Source organism: Pinus tabuliformis, chromosome Q (genome assembly GCF_031772625.1).
Source record: "Pinus tabuliformis cultivar Carrire ecotype Pingquan chromosome Q, CPIR1, whole genome shotgun sequence".
Lineage (NCBI taxonomy): Eukaryota > Viridiplantae > Streptophyta > Pinopsida > Pinales > Pinaceae > Pinus > Pinus tabuliformis.
Genome location: NC_142296.1, coordinates 64,935,587 through 64,961,219, shown reverse-complemented (window position 1 = coordinate 64,961,219; position 25,633 = coordinate 64,935,587). Strand labels below are relative to the sequence as shown.

Sequence of the window (25,633 nt, the reverse complement as noted above, 5' to 3'; positions counted from 1 at the left end):
ATGTGAATGCTCCAGGTGAGCCTAATGGGATGACCGATCAAACTGCTTAGGTGCTCATTTGGGGAGGCATCTAGTTATCTAATGCATGATATTCATAGCGCAACGATTGAAATGGCCAAGTATTCTATGGAAAAGTTAATTGACATCGCGGTTATGTGGCTTCTCCACCTTTGTGCTCAATGAAGCACAATCCTTCACATCTAGCTTGTACAAATTATTCACACAAACCTGAAGTTGCTTCACCTATCCCATGGCTATGTGTCTCAGTTTTCACTTTCCTTTTCTAAAGATCACATCATAACCATAGTCTTCCAAAAATACAACAGAGACAGGATTTTTCTTTGGGCCCAGAAGAAACATGACATCCTTGAGCCTGAGAGTGGAGCCTGACTCCCTCTGAAAGGTGACTATACCAATCTCGATCACACTATACATTCTGTCTTCCACCATCTTTATGTGCATCTAAAAATATTTTTCATCTAGGTCACTGAAAAGGTATTTATTCCCCATCATATGGAACGATGCACCTGAGTCCAAGTACCACACACTCCCCATCACCATGCTTCCCATGCATGCAATGAGGGTAATGTCAAGTTGAAACTGTGAATCCAAAGCCTCATCTACTGGTCCTCCTAAGGCCTTCTTGATTTCCTTCCTGTGTTGACACTTCATGGCAAGTGCTTGAATTCATGACAATGGAAGCATTTAATTTTTGACAAACCTTTTTACCACCCCCTTGACTAGATTTAGGTTTGGATTAGGATTTCTTCCCTTTTACCTTCTTTTCATTTCTAGCCAATGCAAATTCTTCTTCATGCTCTCCCTTGGATTAAATCCCATCTCTAGTATTCCACCTTATTTCCTCTTGTACCAACTCATACCATAAGCACTCGTAACTCGGTATTTTCTCACTCCCATTCACCGAATCTTGATAGCTATATGTTGTAGTGGCTGCAACACCCTCCAAACTTTTGGCTTGCTTCCAAATTTTAGAGCTTTCCTTGGCTTTTCCCTTGATGGATGTAAACTCTTAGGCTCATCCCATGAGCTCTTGTCGAGTCTTCACACCCATTTTGCTTGATTGATCTCCAGTCGTCTTTTGGCATTTTGATCACTATGTCATGCTTGCGAGTTTGTTCTGGCAATTTTGTAGGGTTGTCTTTGTGTGCATGAGTTGTTTTCACTCTATTAACATTGGTCATACTCACACACAATGTTTTAAAAATTGTTGCGTAACTGTCATCATAGTCATTCGAAGACATATCTCAACTGTCGCACTTGTGACTCTTAACCCTTGAGTCGGTCTCATTGAGCGCATGTTCGTCTTCCTGGTTTGACGTGTCTTGTCATCAAGTTATGCTAAGTGTGTGATCACATTTTCATGTATGGACAAGTGAACTTGCTTTCACACTTAGTCATTTTCCTAAAAATCGGTCGACTAGACAACCCTCCTTCAACTGGACCTCGATCTCAATGACCTTGCATTCGTGCCAACAATTGTGCAAAGCTTGAGGTTGTCCTCTAAGCAGCCTACATTGCGCAATTGTAGAAATGATCCAGCTTACTATCTCCTAGAACTGCATGGAAGTTGTCCCAAAACACAATCTAGTATGAGCTTCTCAAAATATCTCCCATCAAGCTTCTTGCTGGTGAACCAGAAAAATTGACTTGAGTTGTGGCCTAGGGCTACATTGATCTCCAAAAATGCACAAAACTTTCCGAGCCTCACTATCTCACACTATTTGTAGAAACTGTACAAACATGTGGGACAGGCCTTTTTTGCATGTCACTGCATTGTCTCAGGAAATTACATAGATCTAATAGACATACTTCCTTGCAGGCCTGTTGTGCAATCAGCCCATAAATTGTGTAGATTTTCTATTATGAAACTAGCTCACAAGAAGATAGAAAAGATAGATCAATGCCTCATAATTCAGCTTCTTCAAGGGGGCAACCTCCTTTACATTACACAAATGAACAATTCTTACATGATACAAATGACAAGACCTCCTTTCTATATATAAGAGTCTAAGGGATCATAATATAATCAGAGCTGACATAACAATAATAATGTAAGGGCACAATAATAACAATAGTGGGCTTCTATGGGGCACAATAATAACAATATGGGCAATACATGGGTACAACAATATAATAAGGGGGTTCTACTAATAACAATAATGGGTTACACTAGTAATATAGGGGCCTAACATGCGCCTCTCCTTCAAAATGTGTTGTCCTCAATGCTTGAGTATTTCTTGATGCTTCTGTATAAAATTCTTATCCTGCCATGTGGAATCATCAGCGGGTAAGTTCTTCCACTTGATGAGATACTTTGAAATTGATCGATTTCGTAGCTATTAGGTTCTTGTTTTTGTGATTTCACCAGGTTCCAATATGGTTTTTCCTTCCTCTTCAAGTTCTGGAAATATTGTTTGAATTGGGATCTTTTGCAACTTTTGAATGAGTGGCCACACTTCTTCATCCTTCTTCCATTCATCCCTTGGTTCATTTATGCAATCTGGTTAGATAATAGAAATAACAAAAAACAATGCTTCCAGATCCTGATCTTTTCTTGAGTGTGCATTTGCAACAAGAATTTTCTTCCCTTTTCTATAGATGATGTCAAAGTCATAACCCAACATATTTGTGACCCATTTTTTTTTTCTTCTAAAGATAATATTTTCTCTAAAAAGTATTTAAGACTATCATGACCCATTTTTTTACCTTGAAGTGTCTTGCCATTGGGAAAGGTCATTGTTTCTTAAGTGCATGTAGTATTGCCAACATGTCCTTCTCATAAATAGCTTGCTTGAGATGTAGTCGTAAAAATACCCAATCAACTACATCAAAACTTTTTTCACTGCGATGTTGATCTACCTATTGTTTCATTGGACTCTACACCAAAGTGGCATTATCCTTTAAAAGTTGGAGAACTTGTTGATGCTCGATGTGATCTTTCACTGCTTGAATATTTTTCTTCTTGATATGTCCTATCTTGAGAGTTTTAGGAGTGGTAATTTCTTCGAATGCATTACAAGATATGGTCAGATTCATTTCTTTTTGCTCGATGTGATCTTTAACTTCTTGAACATTTTTCTTCTTGATATGTCCTTCTATCTTGATAGTTTGAGGAGTGGTAAATCTGGCCAATGCATTACAAGATATGGTCAGATTTATTTCTTCTTTCTCGATGTGATCTTTCACTTCTTGAACCTTTTTCTTCTTGATGTGTGCTTCTATCTTGAGAGTTTGAGGAGTGGTAATTATTGCCAATGCTTTACAAGACATGGTTGGATTAATTTCTTTCTCTAGGGTTGGTTCCTGGTGTATATCCTCTTCTTTTGATGTTTCTTGATCCTTTTCTTCTTCCTCTTCATAATTTGTGTAAAATAATTTCTTCCCAGCACACTTATGACCTTTAGTGTATTTTTTATCACAATTGTAACAAAGCCCTTTTGCACCTTTTTCTTCCAATTGTTGTGGTGTCAACCTTGTAGGTTGTGGAAGGATAGGAGAAACAATAATTCCATCTTTATAGTTGTGAGGGGTAGACTTCCTTGTTGCCATAATTTTTCTTTGCACTTTTCTTTCCCTCTCCAATGAATCAGGTTCCCAATGACGAAGCTCATGTTGAATGTTATCCTTTAAAGTCCCTATGGAGACATCAATCCTCTACTTCTCTAGAATATCATTTTCCCTTATATTCAATTTTCGAAATTCCTCACCGTTCTCTACTATTGAACACTTTTGTTTGAGATTTATCAATAGGTTAAAGAAGGTGTTTCTCTTTGTATCCTCATAATGTGTTATCATTTCCTCCATGAAAATTGACCACATAACAAGTGATTTATGAGAATGAAGCCCTTTATACCATAAGAAATGATTTGGTTCTAAATAATTAGATGCAATACATACCTTTTGTAACAGTGGTACGCCATGTAGATCAAAATATTTCTCCATTTGTAATATCCAATTTATAAGATCCTTGCCATCAAACTTTCTCATCTTGCTTTTTCTTGATTTTAGGAGCTCGATCTTGAAATGATTGTAACTCTGTAATTTCAGATCTCCAAGTCCTAAAATTTCATCTTGTAGTAGCCTTTTGAGTCCTCTTTCTAATCCTGAAAGTCTGATCAAGATTGGATTTTGTAAAGAAGTGTTATGTCAACTCCCCAAAAGAAAACTGATACACAGAAAACTAAAGTTCGTCCTCTTTCTTCAACTTCTTACGAAATTTCAATTTGATGCTCAGAGAGAAAGTTATGACGATTTTCCCTAGGTCACCTATTTAGGATGTAATTCGGGAACCTGCAGAAACCCTAAGTGGCTCAGATTCTATCTCCGAAAATATAGCGAGACAAGATCTAAAATTCAGACCTAAGCTTCACCAATATTTCCTTTCAAATGGGTTTTAATTTCAGAGTTTGAACCTTCATAGGACAAATATTATAGTGAACATTCCACGATGACCTGTTTGAGATCAAATTCTAGAGCATGTAAAAACCCTAACTTCCTCAGGTCATATCTCCGAAAATATACCAAGACAATATCTCAAATTTAGACGCGAGGTTGAGACCGATTTCTTCTCAAATGGGTTTTTTTTTAGCTTATGAAACTTCGTAGCGAAAATGTTATAGCGAAAATTCCACGATGACCTGTTTAGAGCAATGAAACCCTAGAATCCACAGCTCTGGTACCAAATGTTATGAAACCAGCTCACAAAAAGATAGAAAAGATAGATCAATGCCTTAGAATTCAGCCTCTTCGAGTGGGAAACCTCCTTTACATTACACAAATGAACAATTATTAGATGATACAAATGACAAGACCTCCTTTCTATATATCGGAGTCTAAGGGGTCATAATATAATCAGAGCCAACATAACAATAATAATGTAAGGGCACAATAATAACAATAATGGGTTTCTATGGGGCACAATAATAACAATATGGGGACTACATGGGTACAACAATATAATAAGGGGGTTGTACTACTAACGATAATGGGTTACACTAGTAGTACAGGGGCCTAACATTTTCCTATCACTAGCCCTTCTTCCTTGCTCTAAAATCAACCAAGAAATTGCGTAGTTATGTCCAATTCTGAACTGTCTCCAAAAATTGTGCAATTTTGACCAGCAGCTCCTGCAGCCTGATCTTGTCTTCCTCAGGAAAGATGTGCATATTTTCCTACCAATGCTTCCTATTGCCCACACTGTCTTCCCCAGAGAAACTGCACAAGCTCCAACTGGATGTCTTGCCGAGTGCTCCCCTTGGAAATTGTGCAGATTGGCCCAGCACTTCCCCAATACCCTACCTAGCCTTCCTTTTGGAAACTGCGCAATTCTGCCTCCCAACTGGTTTTCCTCCCCCTTGCAATCATTGTTATCTCGAATTGTGAAAATCTGCCTCCTAGTTACATATTCATAGTTTTTCCCGATAGTGCTCCGGAGCCTCGCATTTAGGCATGAGATGTGCTCTACGCAGTTTCAGTGCCTTGTCCCTCTCCCAGTCACCTGCACCAAAATGGAAAATAATGCATCATGCTAGACTAGAAGATTTTTTGATTTGATTTTTTCTCGTCATGAGTGACTGTAGGAACAAGTACATCGATGAAACATGGTGTGACGACGAACAAGATGGAAAAAGGAGTGCATGCTAGAAGACTTGCTCGCAGTTGAACGAAAACATGAAACACATTGAGCAGCGAGTGGAAGGGACACATACACACGCACTATTAAGAAAATACCAAGACCATCGAAGACCACATGCACTTTTCCATGCAAAGGTGAAGACATGTTACACCAAGAGTATACCATCACTCAGTATCACAACAACTTGACACGGACACCATAGTCATCTAGTACATGTCAGCAGTGTCATATCGCATTGTGTCATGAGTTGTCTCAGTCACATCACTACTATGGGCCATACTTGTTGTAATCAATGTAATATAAAGTGGAAGTCCATGATACCCACATATCAAGTTTAAGAGTCATGTAAATTCAAAAAGTGATAGGAAGTCAAACAGTCATGAGTGAAGTCAAAGAGTCACAAGGGTCAGTTATTCCCCCTTGGTTATATATACCCCCTCATTGTATTAGCAAGGGACTTTTCACCTTAGCTCCTCCCACATAGACTTGAGAGTCTGTAGTCTATTCTTTGAGGAGGGAGGAGTGGATCCAATGTCCCACTACTGGGGTTAGTGATGTATGGAGTATGGATGTGTCTTGGAACTTTTTCTTAATTCAGAAACCTGTCTCAAGCCAACACACTTTCACACATGTTTTGTATATGTTTGTAAGACTATTCTTTAAATGTTTGTAATGCATGTTTTCTTAACTTGTACTAAGATAGTTCAACTACATAGGTTATTTTAGTACTTACATTGCTGAAGATGTTTTGTATTGTTTATCATTGTTGTCTTATCTATATGGACTACTCCGTCAGTCATTACAAATACCATCCTTGCGTTTTCTTGGTTTTAATGACTGTCACCCCCATGTGGACTATTCCATTGAATGGTGTACGTGTTTTCTCTTCAACTTTGGTCTTAACGACTATCTAATCCGATGTGGACTATCCACTAGATGTTGGACAAAACCTTGTTGTTTTCACGTGTTTTTCTTCCTAGGTTGGGACTACTCTTTCTCATTAAGAGGTTCACTTCACTTTCCCATTTTATAGTAAGACAACCTAGACACGAGTTACATTACGATCTCACTAGGAACATGTACCTCGTTATTTGAGGATACCAGGGTAACACCCTCATGTGTTTATAGCTAGAGCCAAGGTAGATATGTATGATAATGCCAACCAGGCCATCGTACCATATGGGACTCCTACGCCAAACGGTGTGAGGTCTAGTTGGGACTTCATGCCAGGGAGATCCCCTTTATTGGTGGGTCTAACATTGTCAACAAAATGTTGCTAAAAGGAGGACTGGGTGATAATTTGAGCACATTGCATCTGGTTTGACTCTCTTATCTAAAATGGCTCATAAACCAATCGTGCTCTCATGGTGTTTCTCCAATTTTTCCCTCGATAAAATTTCACTCACCAATGAGCTTCTCTATCACTTGTCCTAGTTAAATTTTGGTTGTGAAGATGGAATGTCCATATCCAAGCACATTTATGATTTTATTTGATTTTGCGAACCTTATGAAACCGATAATGAGGAGTCTTCTTGTGTGTTTTTCTTCCTCACCCATGAATTTCGTGCTAATCGGTGGTGTTATACCCTACCAGCTACTTCTGTCCATTCCGTTCTCCCTTTCCTCAAGGATCTCCATCAAGTATTCGGTAAGTATAACTACCAATATGTTTGTGGAAGAATCAACCTATTAAGAATGGAACCTAACAAATTAGTTGAGAAATTTTCTGATCGATTTCTTCACCTTTGCTATGAAATTCCAGAAGAAAATTTGAATTGAGATTTCTTGAAATAATAGTTTGAGTACTTGGTTCATGTCTCTTCATGCAGTGAACCTGAACCTCCCAAGTTTTCTACTTCCCAAATTGTTGCAAGGCATGAGGAAGAAATAGACAATGTCCTTTAACTGATCTAGCAAATCATCAATATGAGGAAGAGGATAGCTATTCTCTATCGTGATTTTGTTCAAAGCTCTAAAATCCACATACATGCACTATGTACCATCCTTATTTGGAACCAAGATGATAGGAGACCCATAAGGAGATGTGCTAGGCCTGATGACCCCTTTGTGAAGCAACTCTTGAATTTTCTTCTTGATTTATGCATTCTCCAAAAACAACATTATGTACATGCCAATATTTGTAAGTGGTGCATCTTACTACAAATGAATCTCATGTTGGATTCCTATTTTAGGAGGTAACCCTTCAAGTTCCTAAAGCATTTGTCATAAGTGTTAACAACTTGATAGCTATGTCAACTCTTATGATGACCTACAAGGGCTAAGGTTGTTACAGATCCATTTGGGCACATCACTCCCATCATCCAGATCACTGTTTTAGCTCTCATCAAACCCTAATTTCAATTGCTACATGACCTAAACAAGTCACCCTTTTGAATGCCTCCTTCCCAAATAGTTTCATGACTTGAAGACATCCTTAAATGACCTATAGAGGAACCAGCGCAGGTAGGCCCATGTAGGGGTGCGCTACAAAGTAGTTAAGTCCATGCCAGGGTGCTCTACAGAGCACTTAGGCCTTCATTCACCCGCGCTAGGAGAGATTGAACGAAATTCACATAGGGTTTGGGGAATATTCTTATCTTTTGGAGTCATCTAGAAGGTTCCCTCACTTATCAACTCCTATAAGCTCAAAAATGGATGAGGAATGAATTAAGATTCATCCTATCCTATCATTCCTTTCTCCATGAAACTAATTCTAAGTATGGAAGGCCATTCAATAACACCATTTATGACAAAACCTCCTTCATCTACCTATAAATTGACCACTCATCTAAGCCATCAGGGGATAGAATATGATGAATTGTAAGGAGATAATGTTGCTATGAGAATTGGCTTTGAGGCAAGTATTGTAATGCTACAATTTTTTCATGCTTTTTATGTGATGTGGATGGGATCGAAGCTGGAGGAATGACTTTGAATCAGACACAATGGTTGTAATTCCTTCTTCTATTCAATAAGTATTTGAACCTTTTTCCATATGTTTGTATTGTCATCTGATGCTTATATGTGTGAAATGTATCTCATTCCATTCACTTGTATTCAATAGATCTTTTGGTTTGATCGGTTCTTTGTCTTCTGTTTGTGTTTACAGGTGCTTCTCAGGCGTGTTAACTATGGGAAGGAGTGACAGGATCGATACAAAGGAGACAAGAGGAAAGCATAACTACAAGTAGGTATTCTCATTTTCTTTGTCTTATCTATTTCTTCTAGGAAAAGGCTAAAGTGCTTTAAATCTCTTCTTGAAAAGGCTAAAGTGCTTCATAAAGGCTAAATTGAGAATTTCTTGTTGCATTTTTCAATAGAAATTTCTTCTCACATGAGATTCCAGCACATGATTTTATTAGGAACTTGTATAGAAACATCCTCACTCCCTCTATACTGGTCTTCACTAGATTATGTGTGTCCGAGAATATTTATAGAAGCGAGGCTTACTTTAGGTAATTTCTCAAGAGGTTTCATATTTAGTTACCTTGCTTATGCATATGGTCCTCATCACACATGTCCTGCTAGTCATTTGGAAATATGGTGGTAACCTTAGTGGCCTATATTGATGGTGCTTATGTATGTGATTGTGGGTGGGAAGTCCTAAGAGTTCCTGATGTAGATGTCAATCACCATACCAATGATGTTAGGGGTTAACACTTAGCTACATCAAGGTTACTTGGGCTAGTCAAAACTACTTTTGAGTAACTACCTCTTAGTCCTTCATTAGTCAAGGTCCTTAGATATTTCATCACCTCGAGTTTCTTTGGATTTAGGAGGTACCTTTGTAGGTGGTTTTCTTGTTTCATATGTTAGGACCATTTATAGCGTCTTTTTTTGGTACGATTCTAATTGGCCATAGGGGTGTATTAATTAATTAATTAAACTTATATATACACTGTGGCTTAACCCATTATTTTTCAATCTTGAATATTACAAAATATTTCTCATAAATAGGAGGGTCCACCACCACAGAGTTGTGGGATAACTCCACCATTAAAAGTCTTAGACCAAAATAAGTTTCGGAGAGTTTATTCTGGTTTTCAGGGGGGTGGTGGGGGATCAATTCAACCTTAATGTAGTAGAAAATTTCAGCACCACATGCCAACCCAACTTTAACAAATATTCTTGACCCTGTACATTTACAAGTGAGTGTCAAATTTAATCAACATTTTTTCTTGTTCTTTCATCAAATTTCTCATGAGAGTGGTGATTCTTCCATGAGAGATATGGGATCATCTTCACCATCTATGTCATTGACTTTCTCTCTGATGTACTTGTTACATTCGATTAGTGTGATAGTGTCCACTCTTCCCATGTTTACCATGTCTCCTTTATCAGTTAGGGCCTACCTCTAGTTACTTCTATGACCTTGAGTAGTTTCTCTAGTTTCTAAGTGCCCCTCCTTCCATTCATTTTTTTTTTAAGTGTGGGGACAATGTAGAGCCCACCTATGCGAGATGGGTGCTTCCCATATAGTTCTTCCATCACTATGGTTATGATATCTAGTATGTGACAAACATCTATAGGGAATCTTCCAAGGGGTCAATACTTGTTCCTAGTCATTTTAGGGGTGGAAATATCTTTGAAGGATTGTAAAATCATTAGGGTAGTTCTGCATTAGGGAAAAATTCTTTTTTTGGAGGTGTTATCACTCCATAGTGTCCTAGGTTAAGAAGCAAATTGACAAAGGTAACCTCAAACCAAGCTTTTAGTTTGCTAGCTATCACTACCAAACCAGAGAAGGATCTCTCTATGATTTCACAACCAAAAATGACTGGAGGAAGAAAAGATATTAGGTTAGGCATGTTCTACCCTAGGGTTTTGAAATTTAGGGTTTTCTGAATGAGGAATGAGTAAGGGAACCAAGGCTAGGGTTTTAGGAAAAATCTCAGTTGCAGAAATACAAAGGAGCAAGATATGTATGTCTCAATGGAACTTCGAGGCTTTTTTGGTGTAGTGCAGGGTAGAAAAGAAAAGGATAAAAATGAGCATGGAAAGCATGCATTCATTCATCAGAGGGTAGATAACATAAAGATGAAATTCCTATCAAAACATAGCTTAAACTTTAAGAATTTTGTTCATCAAACTCATAGGAAGATCATTGAAAGCATATACATGGAAAGAAGATACATTAAACATTCATCAAATTTAATTACAAAAGAAAAACACTACCACAATACCATACCACATGAATTCCTGAATAATAGCTACATTTGGCTTGTATTACTACAAAGTGATCAAGTACAAAGGCTTCAAAAGACTCTCAAGCATCCAACCCTCTCTATGGCTTAGATTAGGTTACATATAGACCAAAAACTACAACCCCCTCCCTCGAGGGTCGAGTTACTAAGTATACAATCAGTTTACACAAATCTCTCTAACCAAACCTAATGACTAGGGAGGTTAAAACAAACTCCCAAATTGGCCTAAAACTTATTCATTTGACCACGGAAACCTGTACATGTATGAATCTACTCACTTTTTACGTTAACAAACATAATTACACCCCAATACATCATTACAACATCATAAATGAGAAATTACATCAAGAAACCTCGAACTTGACTAAGAAAAGTAAAAAAAATCACTTCAGGTAAAAATGTAGTGAATTGATAGAAAACCTAGCATGCTGCTTGTAAAAGGCTTTTGGAGGGGTTCCTATGCTCCAAATCAAATCTGTAAAATGTTGGAGAAATATATGAATGTATAATACATCACAAAACCCTCATTCACTAAAAAATACTGGTCCAAGACCTCCAAATTTCAATTCTCCCACAGCTACCCCAAAAATGTAGTGTGTTGCTGAAAAACAGGGCAGAAAGGTGTTTTTTCGCTACTTTTTTGACTTTTTGACCTGCGAGAATGTGATGAAGTGGAAATACGGTTGGATGATTTCTATGTGCAGGTCAAAAAGAATCCATTAATGTAAACCTTTTGTCAATTGGAGGCCCCCAATAAAAATGTAGCATGGGGCACACTACCTTTTTGGACAAAACACTGTGTAAAATTTCTGGGTTTCCTGCAAACAAAGACCTCAAATGTGGAGAAATATCTCTCAAGTGATGAAATTGTTTTCAACATTGGGAGAGGACTTTTTTAGATAAGGAATTTTCGAAGAAAAACCTCGCTTGGGTTCTGAATTCTATTTCATTTTCTTGGAATACGTGCCACAAAATCATGACTAAAACAGGAAATTAACTTGGAAATTTTTTATTTTCTGATATATGTTTCTAAGAAAGCTTCATATGTCCCAATATATGATACCTGTGTAAAAACTTAAGGAGGTTTTTGTTGCCTAGTCTATGCTTCACAAAAACCTCTTTCATGTTTGTCAAAATCATCTTCGTTACTCTAGAAGCAGATTTTTAGGGCAGTCCCTATGAGTGGCAAATGACCTCAAAACCCTATAAATTATGCCAATCATGTCTATTGATATGATGAAGTCTATCCCTAATATTGTGGATTTTCCTCTTTTGAAGGTGGTGGCAAAGAGGCTTATCAACTTGGCATGGTATCCCACTTGCTGAATTTGCTCACAAAACCCTAGGCAACCCACTTCTTCACATGACCTTTTGATGAATGGTGAAGCATTGATCTCATGGGTGCGAGTTGGCTCAAATCTAGAAACCTGACCTCCTTTATTATATTCCTTCTTATCACTTTCCATGATTTGAATTTTCACATCAAAACCCTATATGGACTAAAGGGGAAAAATAATGTTTTACTTGAGAAAACAGGGGATTAGGGTTAGTGTCTTGAGGTGATGGGATAGAGGTGTTAGGGAGGATATATCTTAGTAGGAAAAATTTGGGAGGTAGGGAGGTGTGTTGGGAAGCTTAGGGAAGTGAAAAATCAGATAGGAAGTGAGGTGATGAGTGCTAGGAATTAAAACACGGTCCTAACCCAAATTTATACCAAAAACGTAGCGTACAGACTAGGGTTAGCTCTAGGACTTAGGGGAATGAGGGAGGAGGGATAAGGAAAGCCGGCAAAAGTGTGTTTGAGTGTGGGAAGGTTAAAATGTGTAGGGAGCTAGGTTTTTTTGTGCCCAAAGTAAACAATAGTGGAAAAACAAGAAAACATAGCGTGAAACCCTAGGAGAGGGTTCCCCGGTAAAAGGCTAAAAAATTGATGATTGGAGGTGGTGTTTTGCTTGAAATTACTTGTAACTGAGCCGAGGAGAGATTCACCTACAAGAGAGAACATTTGGAGCTATTCCTTTACTTCACACACTAAAAACATAGTGAGCTAGAGAAAACACAACGTGAGGATGAAAACACAATGTGCAAGACACAAAATGCAGCGTGAGGCAGGAAAATGTAGTGAGAGGATGAAAAATGCCCTTTTAGAGTATAAATCGATGTCGAGGTTGCTTGGAAGGCTTTCAATGACCAATTGGAGATCTATACAAATGAGATCAGTGAAAGAAATGCTTGAAGTATCCTTTAAAACTCAAAAACACCTTTTTTGGCATATGTCATGACATGACATCATCCTTCATTTTGAAACCAAAGTGAGATGTTTTGCAGTAATACCTTTATAAACTGAAGTAGTACCTTTACCTTTATTACATATGCCTCATAATATGCTACCACCCTTATGTGTGGACTCAAGACCACAAACATGGCCCTTTTTAAGACTAACACTGACATAATGATGACAATTACAAGTGATGACGTAGACGAAGACCTGTATGATTATTTGACTGATCCATCACTTGTAACACTTCAAAAATGACATGACCATGATGAATAATGATAACGATGAATACTGAAGGGAGTAGCACTGACCTAGACACACCAACCAATGTTCAAAGTTTTTTATTTGAAGACCTACTGAAACCATATAAAACTTGACCTCGGACCCTAAAAAAAACTTTGAAAGAGCACATTTGATCACTGGTGACTAGCAGGACTACATACACCAAATTTGGCTCCAGTTGGGGATGGAAGGTCCTTTAGGAGGTGTAAAGAACACCGTAGACCAAGTAGCCTGATCCATTGGCCATGGAGTCAAAACCAAAAATACCAAACTCAAAACTAAAAATTGACAGACAAAATGAATTGACTTAGCTCTAAAATTGATTACTGACTGAAATTACTTATGGCAGCAAACCATCGAGATCATAGGGCCTTCACCTCGGGCTTCAAATCTTGATCATAATTTCCCACATACTGAAGATATATATACAATCATGTGAAATGATCCCTCCAATGTAACCAATCCAGCAAATGACTACTTACTTGAATCATTCTCACACTTTTCTTGAGCAGGTAGAAAAAACAAAAACTAGGCAACTCCAAGTATCCACTAAAAATGTGCTCATGATCAATAAATACAAGAAAATACATCTTCCCTTATTGACTGTAGCAAAATAATGTAGGGATCCTTAAAAATCTGAAATGTTACCTTGTCTTGAAAAAGATATTTAGTTGTGAGCTTTATAGAGAGATCCCTCTTTGGTTTGGGAGGGCTAGCTACTAAACCCTAAGGTGTCTGAGGTTACCTCCATTGATCTCCTTTTTCAACCTTGCGATATTGTGGAGGATAACAGGAGGTCCAAATTCTTTTGGAGGGGATAATTTATCTATGGGAAATGTCCCTTCTAATACCATGTTTACCATGAGTGCTCCTACTTATAAATTTTCTTTGTTATTAAGAGGTCATCCTTCAAGTGCAATATATAGTCGTATGAGATTCCATGCTTTTGAGAGTTTCTTTGTCCCTAGAGGAAATCCCTCTTGGGGAAATATCATTTTGCTACTACGTCTCTATCAAAGGGTCCAATACCATGGGCCTAATAAACCCTTCAATAATTATCCTTCTTTTGGAACTACACTATGGGGGGACCAAGGTCCATTTGGGGTTTAATTGTTACCTGAAGACCCATTTAGCCATGACCAACTCTTAATTCTAACATCACTTGATTTCTTTGATTTAGAAAGACTCACTAATGACCCCATATCCCATGACCCTCAATGGACACCAATGCTTATAAAAATATTCTATATATACAAAAATATGATAGAAATCCATGGGAGAACTTGAACACACACATCACCACATACCATATATTATGTTAATAAAATTCTTTAGTGGATGATAGTATTACATTATCTCTTCCAACGGACCCTAACTAGAGGTGCTACTAAATGTTACATCGAAATCAATAAAGCATTATACTATGATTATTTTCCTTTGTTTGAATGTTTCTAAATGATTTCTAGTAAACTTAATGGTAAGATATTGGAAGTGATCTGCTATCTACTTTTAAGTAGGGCACTTCCACCCACACCTATAATCATATTCATAAGTGGAGGCAACACAAGTGGTTGATTAGGACCAAGATTCTCAATTGACTACTTAATGAATGGTTCACCCAATTCTTGCCGCCTTATATTTTCAAGGATGTAGCTATGGACGAGGTGGCCATAAAGGGGCAAGCTATCTTGCATGCCCAACATATTGACTTGATGTATTCATAGTCAATAATCTTGTATGATATCATTTGCAATACTCTGTGACCATAGATTGATCAACAATGCCCCAAAATAGGACCGCGTTTTGATGGTGTGGTTGATTCTATCTCTAATGATGTTGTGAGTCAATTAGCTACTCAACTAGGAAAATTGATTGTCACATCGCAAGCCCTTGAAAGTATGACTAGGTGTCAACAAGAAAAGTCTCTTGAGTAGACTGTCGAGATTCATACAGTTCATTTTACACAACCTTAGAATTCGTAGCAACTTGGTGGTAAGACGAAGAGAAAAAAAAAAGAGCACTTCTAAAAATTCTCAATAGGCACAATAAAGCCAACCCAACATGGGTGGGGATAAAAGTGAACAAAGACTTATGGTTAAGCTCCCTTCATTTTTTTTTCATGGTGACCGTATAACTCATGAATTCCCAAGGATGGACGAGATTCATTGCTTCCTAGAAAAACTAGCAACCATGAAGTAGCATGCATTCTATGTACATCCATTCCCATCCCAAACATAAAAAGGAATGGTTGCAACACTCCCCCTCCTCGGCCTAGGGAAAAAAAGGATCAAACTTACTTGGAGGTCCATCACATATTCTTATGTACCATGAGGAAATGCAATTGTTTAAGAGTTAAAAAAGTTATGAGACTCTCTAGAGTAGTTCTTCATCCATATTTCAAAGACCTTATCATCCCCACTCAATCTAATGGCCCTCTCAGACTAGATAAACTCTTGGAGATAATGATTTTTGTGTTGAGGGTATTCTCTATTGATCGACACAAAATCCCATTGCTAGGGTTACCTAACATTATAATATTATCAAGAATGTAGCAAGAGAACCATATGCCATGTCCACTTTGGGGGGTTTACATAGTTTTCCTACGTAACATATAGTCTTGTTGACTACTATCGAAGGGGGTGATCCCTTAGAGTCGAATTTGATTACATTTGACATTAATAAAAGTAGACATAGGTTGTCCCATTAGGTCACTTTTCAGATATCAGTTTGTATCTATTATTTACCACACTCTTATAGATGAAGGATCCTTCACTTATATCATGGTCTCATCATGATGGAAAGATCCTTGTTCTTTAGAAATTTTCCACTCGAGTACGACACTTGAGGCCTTTGACAGGCATACTTCCTTGACTAAGGAATCTTTCCTTGCATTTTAAATTGAGCTAGGAGGTACGATGCTTGAGGACTTGGACGGGCATACTTCCTTGACTAAGGGATTTATCCTTGCAATTTAAAATTGAGTTAGGAGGAAAAAATATTTCCATTGATGTTGAAGTTGTTGAAGCCCTTCTTGAGTATAATATTCTCCTTGGACATAGACAACTTTATGTTATGATTGTTGTTGTGTATTCTATCTAAGAAAAAATCATCACTATTAATTAGCTTGAATAATGTACACCAATGACCAAATTTACTACTAAGGGAGCTTTGGTGCCATTTGTTAGTGATAACCCCCTGGGATATGAAATTCATTCCTAAAGAGATGAAAAACATACATTAATGACATTATGCCCTCATATGAGAAATGGGATACCAACAATAGGTGCAAACCCACCATTTTGAGAGTGAGATTTGTTAAATACATTTTTTGAGAGATGAAAAACATGGATTAATTACATTAAATTATGCTCTAATTAAAAATGCAATAGAATTATATAACTAGTGCAATATAAGGCTAAAACTAATGCTAAATTTAAAATTTAAAATTTATATATCAAGTATGTTATTCATTCTTAAAAACAATAGTCTTTTAAGTGTGATTTTTTGGAAATTTTTCCAATTTATTATAATCTAATTTATCTAAAATCCAATACAAATTCATTAAGATCACAAAATCAATTCCAAAATATTAATAATTATATTAAAATTTTAAATTTATGTATAATTTTTTCAAATAAAATACTTTTATGATATATATATATATAGATATAGATATATTTTGAGATAAAGCAAAACAAACCCTAAAATAAGTAAAAAAACATCCTACCTTTAATTTCCTTAAAAAAACATAACAACAAAACAATATAGATTTCATTTAAAAATAATATTATAACCAAAAAAATATAGCTCTCATTTGGCTTGACATGACACAATAATCCAAGACCATACAAATAATCTTAGACCGAAAAAAAACATAACCACCTCCAAATGGCGGATCTCATAGAGGAACTTGTTACCAAAGGGGAAACCTACATAAAAAACCAGAGTATCTCTGCAATAATGTTGATCTTTCACAAACTTACATCATCTTATTCTTCAGGTGGAAGGAGATTCAAATCCAACGTCAAATTTGGCCCAACGCATATCGTTCCAGAAGAAACAGAAACAACTTCCCTTTTAGGAGGAGGCAGATTCAAATCGAACACAGATGGCCCTGTGTTTTCCGGTCCAGGAGGGTGAGAAACATGTGATTTTAAGAACCTACCGGAGGAATAGTCATAGCAATCACTCGGTGGATGAGGTAAATTATCTGTCATGCTCAGTTGCACCGCATCATGGATTTTGGGCGTATTAAACACCGCAGTCTCTCCTAGCCGCCCCGTCGCCATTGGCGGCTGCTGCACAAGGCTTGCCCAGTCCATGAGATTGGTCGGAGAAGGACCAGAAATAGGAGGAGGGTGGGGACTGGCAATAGGAAGGTGAAGCGGGTTTGTAGCAGCAGTACTACTCATGCCGGGATCCGCTATTCCCTGCGCTCCCACTGCAACATTAACGTAAGCGATATTGAGCTTCAGTTGTTTGATTATATCTGGAGATCTGATAACTGCGTGAAGCCAATGGGTGTGAAAGTCACTGGGGACGCCGTTAAGCGGAGTCCGCCTATCCAGAGCGGCAGGAGAATCAGTGGATACGAACTTAAGGGTAGTGTTGTTGCTTTGAATGTTGTAGCTCTGGTTGTGACGGCTTATTTCTGGTACTGGGTCAAGCTGGGGAACGGGGAAATTAGTTTTGGCTGATTTTCCCCTTAGATGCCTCGCTGCAGCATCGTATACTCTAGCAGCTTCCTCAGCGGAATTAAATGTACCGAGCCAGACACGCCTTTTCCACAAGCGGTTTCTGATTTCTGCACCGTAACGGCCCGGACTTCTGTATCTTACACCTATATATTGCACGTTCTTGGCAACAGTTCCAATCGGGCCACTCTTGTCATTGCCATCTTTATCTCCGCGAATAGGAGCCATGAAAGAGCTTTTTCTCACTCGAGGCGGGAGTCTGATAGGAGGAGAGGAAATGCGGAGGGTGAGGAGTGAAAGTCCCTTCGATTTATAATGAAAGAGAACGCAGAAAGGTGAGGGTGAAAAGCTGCCGGCGGGAGACAGCGGAGGACTGAATCAACTGCATGGACCAAAGGAAACTAATATTTCCACGCCAACCAATATTTCCAAATCTATTTATTATGGCAACTAATATTTTGGAGTATATGTACACTCTCGATGAAACAAATACATTATATGCTTTTCTGGGCTTTATCACATCATTATCCATTTGTTTAGACGGTTTTCGCGGATAAATTGTTAGAGGAGGTCAAGAGCCAAGGGGCATATTATTGGGTATTAAATACTTGGCTACATGTGTTTTATATAATTATTTAACACTATTTAACATACGTACGCTGTGATAAATAAATAAAAAATAAACACGTATATGTTAAACAGTTATCAATATAATTATTTAACACTATTTAACATATTTAACATACGTACGCTGTGATAAATAAATAAAAAATAAACACGTATATGTTAAACAATTATCAAGACGCATGTAGCTGGGCATTTAATACCCATAGTATACCCGTTAGCTCTTGCTTAGATGAGCCCGGGCGGTTTGTGCGGAAACTTCGAGATTAATTTAACGTGCACAATTAACTTAGGGTTTTTAATTTAATACGTCGGAGAGTATATGTACACTGTCGAAGGAAACAAATACATTATATGCCTCACTTTCCTGGGCTTTATCACATCATTTTCAATTTGATTGGACTGTTTCCGCGTATACATTGTTAAATGAGCCCGGGCCGTTTGTACGGAAACCTCGAGATTAATGTAACGTGCAGTTTCCACGGTTTTTAATTTAATCACAAATTGATTTACGAAGTAGTTTATAAAAATAAACTACTTTACAATGCAATTAAAGTATGTGGCAATTTAAAAACCTTCTTTTAACATGCCTACAAAATCAGAAACCCCTACCCTAAGGTTCTACAACATGGCATTAAATATGTTCATACTAGGGTGGCTCTGTTTAATTCATATCACGTGACACTTTACCTCCATGGTCCTCCAAGAGACTCCCATTAAACTCTTTCACGTTGACACCTTTTAAAAAGGAGGTTGACGTCCTACAATTCGTAGTAGGATAGTGTTAGTGTTGTAATTTTATGTTCTTAATTTGTTAGTACCGGGTATAGCTGTGTAAACAATTCAATAATACTCTCACAAACTGGATTCAAGCAAGTAATCTTTAAAAGGACCGGGCTAAAGATATTACGACCAGGCTTAAAAGTTTAATCGAAATATTATTGAAGATTGGTCGGAAAAAATAAAACAAAATTTCAAAATTTCAATTAATATGTGTCAGATTCTACACAAATTAGATTGGAGAACAAATGGAAAAAATTTCCAAAAAAAATCACTTAAAACTATTCACTTTGTAAATATTTAAAACTATCATTTTCTAAAATGGAGATTATATTGTTAAGTTGAAATGGATAATTATATATTATTTATCCATGTTAGTACTTTTTAGGTAGAAAAATCAAACAAATTAGTTTGTAGGGCCTAATTTAGAAGTATGTTTAATTTTTGAGATTTTCTGTCTAGAATCTTATAAAATCATTTTGATGTATCAATTATAAATTTTTAAGATTAAAACATTTCGACCATAGTTTCTATCCAATTGAAAATGTTCTACACATTAAAAACTTCACAATCTATTTTGGTTTTCTCACATATTGGGTTCCCTAAGATAAATGAGATAAAAATCAGATTTGAATTAAAAGAAGGAGATACAGCTCACACGTGAGTACTGCACCTGGAGACTGCACTCATACAAAGAGAACTCTCTCCGTACACTCTACTACTCATCAATGAAAGATTACATCATTAAGTACATCACTAGAAATCAGGTAGTTGCAAACAAACTCCTAAACTCTAGGAACAGCTCTTAAACTAAGGAGATACGTTACAATTTATGTAGCCATTTCTCCATTAATACAAAATAATATTAATTATTTTCAACTCCCCCCCTTAATGGAGAAAGGATTATCCTGAACTCCTAGCATCCCTCTAAACAATTCAAATTTTACACGCCCAAGAGGCTTAGTAAAAATATCAGCCATGTTATCACAAGTTTTACAATATTCCACACATATTTCTTTTAACTGAACTCCTAGCATCCCTCTAAACAATTCAAATTTTACACGCCCAAGAGGCTTAGTAAAAATATCAGCCATGTTATCACAAGTTTTACAATATTCCACACATATTTCTTTTAACTGTATTTTCTCTTGAACAAAATGAAACTGAGTGTCGATATGCTTGGTATTTTTATGAAAGAATGGATTGTATGCAAGCTTGATGGTACTCTGGTTGTCAGTTTTGATACTAGTTGATTCTTTTTGCTCTTCTCCTGCATTGTTGAGAAGTCTTCTCAACCAGATAGCTTCACATGTGGCTGCACATAATGCTTGGTACTCAGCTTCACATGAAGATAGAGCTACAGTGTGCTGTTTTTTGCTGCTCCATGCTATGACCCCGGATCCAATGCTGAATGCGTAACCTGTGATAGATCTTCGATCATCCAAGCTACCTGCCCAATCGGAATCTGAAAAACCTGTTAGAATAACATTAGAAGTGTCAGTGTACAAAATGTCATAATTACTAGTACCACTAAGATACCTCAACACACTTTTTGTTGTGACCCAGTGACTTTCGAGTGGTTTTGACATGAATTGGCTCAACACACTAACATAATATGCCAAATATGGTCTAGTTGTAGTCAGATATATCAAACTGCCAACTAGCTGTCTGTACATGGTAGCATCCACCTATTTAGTACCATCGTCACTCCTCAACTTTAAGTTCTGCTATAATGGTGTTGTTGCTGATCTGCACTGCTCCATTCTGAACCTTTCCAACAAGCTTCTGGCATACTTCCCTTGAGTAAGAAAAGTTTGTCCAGAGTCTCTCCATACCTCCAATCCAAACAATAATGAAGGTTTTCGAGATCTTTCATCTCAAACACTTGTGACATATGCTGTTTGATTTCTTTGATCAGATTGTTAGCATTCCCTGTTATGATCATATCATCTACATACAAAGAAATCAAAATAATTTGCCTCTGTTTATTAAACTTGGTATACAGATTTGGATCATTCAAGCTCCTATGAAAGCTATGCTGAACAAAAAATGAGTCAATTTTCTCATACACGACCTGGGTGCCTGTTTTAAACCATATAGTGCCTTTTTCAATTTACACACAAGATGTTCCTGTTCCTTTTTCACAAAACCTTCAGGCTGTACTAAATAAATTTCTTCTTTCAAGTCACCATTCAGAAATGCAGACTTGACATCTAGCTGGCGTAGCTGCCATTTGTGTTTTGTTGCTAAGGAAATTAGCATTCTAATGGTGTTTAATTTGGCTATAGGAGCAAAGGTGTCATTGAAATTTATTCCCTCTTTCTGTGAGTAACCCTTTGCTACCAGTCTAGCTTTAAGTTTCTCTATACTCCCATCTTCATTTATTTTTGGTTTATACAACCATTTGCATCATATGGGGGTTTTACATTCAGACAATTCAACCAAATCCCAAGTATCATTTCTATTTATTGATTCTATTTCCTCATACATTGCAGCGCTCCATACATCAGATTTACTTGCTTCCTCATAATTTGCAGGTTCTACAATGTTTAAAAACTTTGACATTAATGCATAGTCTTTCAATTTAGAAGATAATCGAGTATTCCTACTTGATCTCCTTGGTAATGGACTTACCTCAAATTTGTCTCTTTCAGCCTTTTCTGGGCTTGCATTATTGATTACATTTCCTGTTACTTCTTCTTCTTGTTTCTGCTCCTACTCTTCATCTTCCTCATTGTTTTCTTCCATTAGCAATGGAATGTGCCAATCACTGTTAGAGTCATTTTTTCCTTCTTCAACCTGTTCTAGTTCTAACATTGTAAATTCCCCAAGATTCCCAAGATTGAAAGGACCAACATGTTCGTCCTCCATAAGTTGTATAAGGCCTTCAACCAGATCAGAAACGAACTAGAAGCTCCGTGTCTGTTTCCCATTTCCATAGACTGTCAAAGGCTCCTTGTGCAAAGCCTGAGCAACAAAATTACTTGCAACGTGACCATCATCATGGCACATTCACGGATTAAAAATTCGAGCACTCCAAACCTCAACATTTTCCCCAACACGCTTGGCAAGTCTGGATATGTTGAAGATTCCCACATCATTAGTTTTGATAGTCTTCACAGGATTGTGTTTGTAATGCACAGGGGAAACGGGGCAAGCCAAATGGTAGATTTGATCAACCTCCAACAATAAGGGTTCCACAACGTCATGCCTTATCCGTTCAAACCTCAGATTGCCAAAAAGATGCAAAACATTTTCCCTCCTTCCTGTGAAGAAATTGTCGACAACAATAACACTGTCGCCTCTTGCCATGAGCCTGTCAGCTCCACCCGTCACGTCAACTCGCAGGGACTTTCTCTTCAAACCTAGGAGTACTTTGGCCCCTGAATTCACCATTGAACTCAAATGATACTGAGCACACCGAGAAACAGGCGTCTCATAAACAACCCGATGAGGTTTGTTGGGCACAAACCTTCCATTTTCATTAACATTAGAAGCCAAAAAACCACACTGAAGGATAAAGAAATTCGATGCGATGGCGATTCCTATCAAAATTAACAGCAACCGTTGCTCCCTGAGCAAATAATCTACTGGCCTGATAATAGACCACGTCTTTTCTAGCTTAAGAGAGTACTCATCACTGTTATTCATATTGGACTGATAAATTTTTGATCCTCTGATGAATCAGTCTTCAATGAGCCACCACCGGGCAAGTCCGATCTGCTGCCACCAAACAGATCAGGAACTCCAATGCGCCACCACCAGGCAAACCCGATCTGTTACCACCGAACAGATCAGGAACTCCAATGCGCCACCACCGGGCAAGTCCGATCTGCTACCGTCGAACAGATTTGGAACTCCAATGCACCACCACTGGGCAAGTCCGATCTGCTGCCACCGAACAAATTTGGAACTTCAATGCGCCACGACCGGGCAAGTCCGATCTACTACCACCAAATAGATCAAGAACTCCAATGCCACTATAGTTCTGTAATCAATGATGCATCCTAGAAAAAATTAAGGCTATCCCTACTCTGTGCTCTGATATCAAGATAAAAATCAAATTTGAATTAAAAGAAGGAGATACAGCTCATGGGTGAGTACTGCACCTAGAGACTGCACTCATACAAAGAGAACTCTCTCCGTACACTCTACTACTCATCAATGAAAGATTACATCATTAAGTACATCACTAGAAATTAGGTAGTTGCAAACAAACTCCTAAACTCTAGGAACAAATCCTAAACTAAGGAGATACGTTACAACTTATGTAACCATTTCTCCATTAATACAAAATAATATTAATTATTTTCAACTAAATGTTCATTTGTGTGGCTCGCATGTTCATTTTCTTGTCCTTACATTTTAATTTTCATTATTTTATAATACTAATAATTAATTTAGGATCTAAAGTGATAGTTTACATAATTTAAGATTTCAAAATATTAAATGTTATATTGTTGTGGACTATTATAATGAAATGTATGTAACAACTTATAAATATAATGCTATCAAAGAAAAAAAAAGTGGGGCTTGTTGGTGAAAAATAATGCAAAGACGAAGGTTCTGCTTTAGGATCCAACAAAAGGGTTTTGTTGTAGTCTAGCCTACACTAGCATTTTGAATATTCTGCAAGGGAAGAAGATCTCACCCAAAGTGCTACCCGGACCATAAGTATGTTGAAGAGGTTTTTAAAATGCGTGTGGATTCATTTATCATCTAAAAATGTTATCAACCATTAAAAAGATAGTGATCCACTATACATGAACATAATTACGAACTTACAAGAAAATTTTCAAATAATGCATAGACGAAACACATTACATCAAAGGTACCCCTTTAATCATACAGTCTCATTTTATTAATATAAGGCTAGATCATACATTACAACTTCTTTCTCGCCAATCAACAAAGTTACCATTATGATTAATGCATCAAATCCTTTCAGATACATAATGATAAATACACATGTACATGGTCATAACATGAATAGAAATTCCGAATGCATGTTGGTTTTCTTCTCTAGATTTCCCTTCTCTCTATTTGTTTGTGCTGAGTGTAGTTGTGTCCTGCAATTTTGCAAGCAACCTCTTTTATATATTTGACCTTTTGATGTCATTATTTAACTCGCTCCTTTGATGTTGTCAACCTTAACTTGCATGCTTTTATGGGATCAATCTAACTTATGTGACATTTCCAAATTTAACTTCATTCTTGATAAAATCAATTTCACTAGCTTTCTCTTTTATGATGTCAATCCTTCTTTCGTGCTCGCTTGATAAATTCCAAAATAACAATTTGGTCTAGCTATCTCTTTTCTACTGCTCTTTTTCTTCTTTTCACCACTGATTTCTGATCGGAATCAATGAACCAAAATGAAGGACCCAATAGGCCCCAACCACAGCTTACTAAAATTCCCTTGAGTCAATATTTTGCATGCGCAGATGATCCTGCATCCAATGGAGGACCCAACTCAAGAAAAGTTTGGATAATTGACTCATATGAGGATCTATATGCATCCAAGTGATGTTGCCACTTTTAGAACAAATTGTTGCCTTGATGAACAAAATTTTGGGTGGTGGCAACATCTAGAACTTTTGGTCAGGCCACAAGTAAACCATTCTACTTAGAATTGATAGGTAAATTAAGTTGACATAGCTATAGATAGTTAGTGGTATTGAATAGTGGCCATAAGATCCCAAATAGTCTTCTTAAGTTGTTGTGATGCATCTTCTAGTGTAATAACTTCAACATCGTTTTGTTTAATTTAGTCAAATATTTTTTTGTTGCTTAGAGGGATCAGTTAGGACATCAACATTCTCCTTAAATTTCTTAATCTAATCCCGCAAACCATAAATTGGTATTTTGTGCTTTATGAGGATTCCTGACCATTCCTACACTTGCCATAAAATATCCCGAGAGTCCTCCATTTGATGCTAAGGAGTACGTCGAAGAGTGGAACCCTACTGAACGACAAGGTTTATATATTTAAGTAACTTGCATACATGATTAGGTACTCGCCACATTTGAGAAATAATAGCTTGAATAGATTTATTATCATAGGCCAATGTTGTCTAGGCATCTTCAAGTAAATCTAGACATTGTCAAGTAAATC

At 37.2% G+C, this 25,633-nt stretch overlaps 1 pseudogene; it reads right to left on the bottom strand.

The window, feature by feature from the left end:
- Positions 1 to 18,424: 18,424 nt before the first annotated feature.
- Positions 18,425 to 23,169, bottom strand: LOC149218304 (UDP-glucuronic acid decarboxylase 4 pseudogene; annotated as a pseudogene).
- Between the last annotated feature and the right edge of the window lie 2,464 nt (positions 23,170 to 25,633).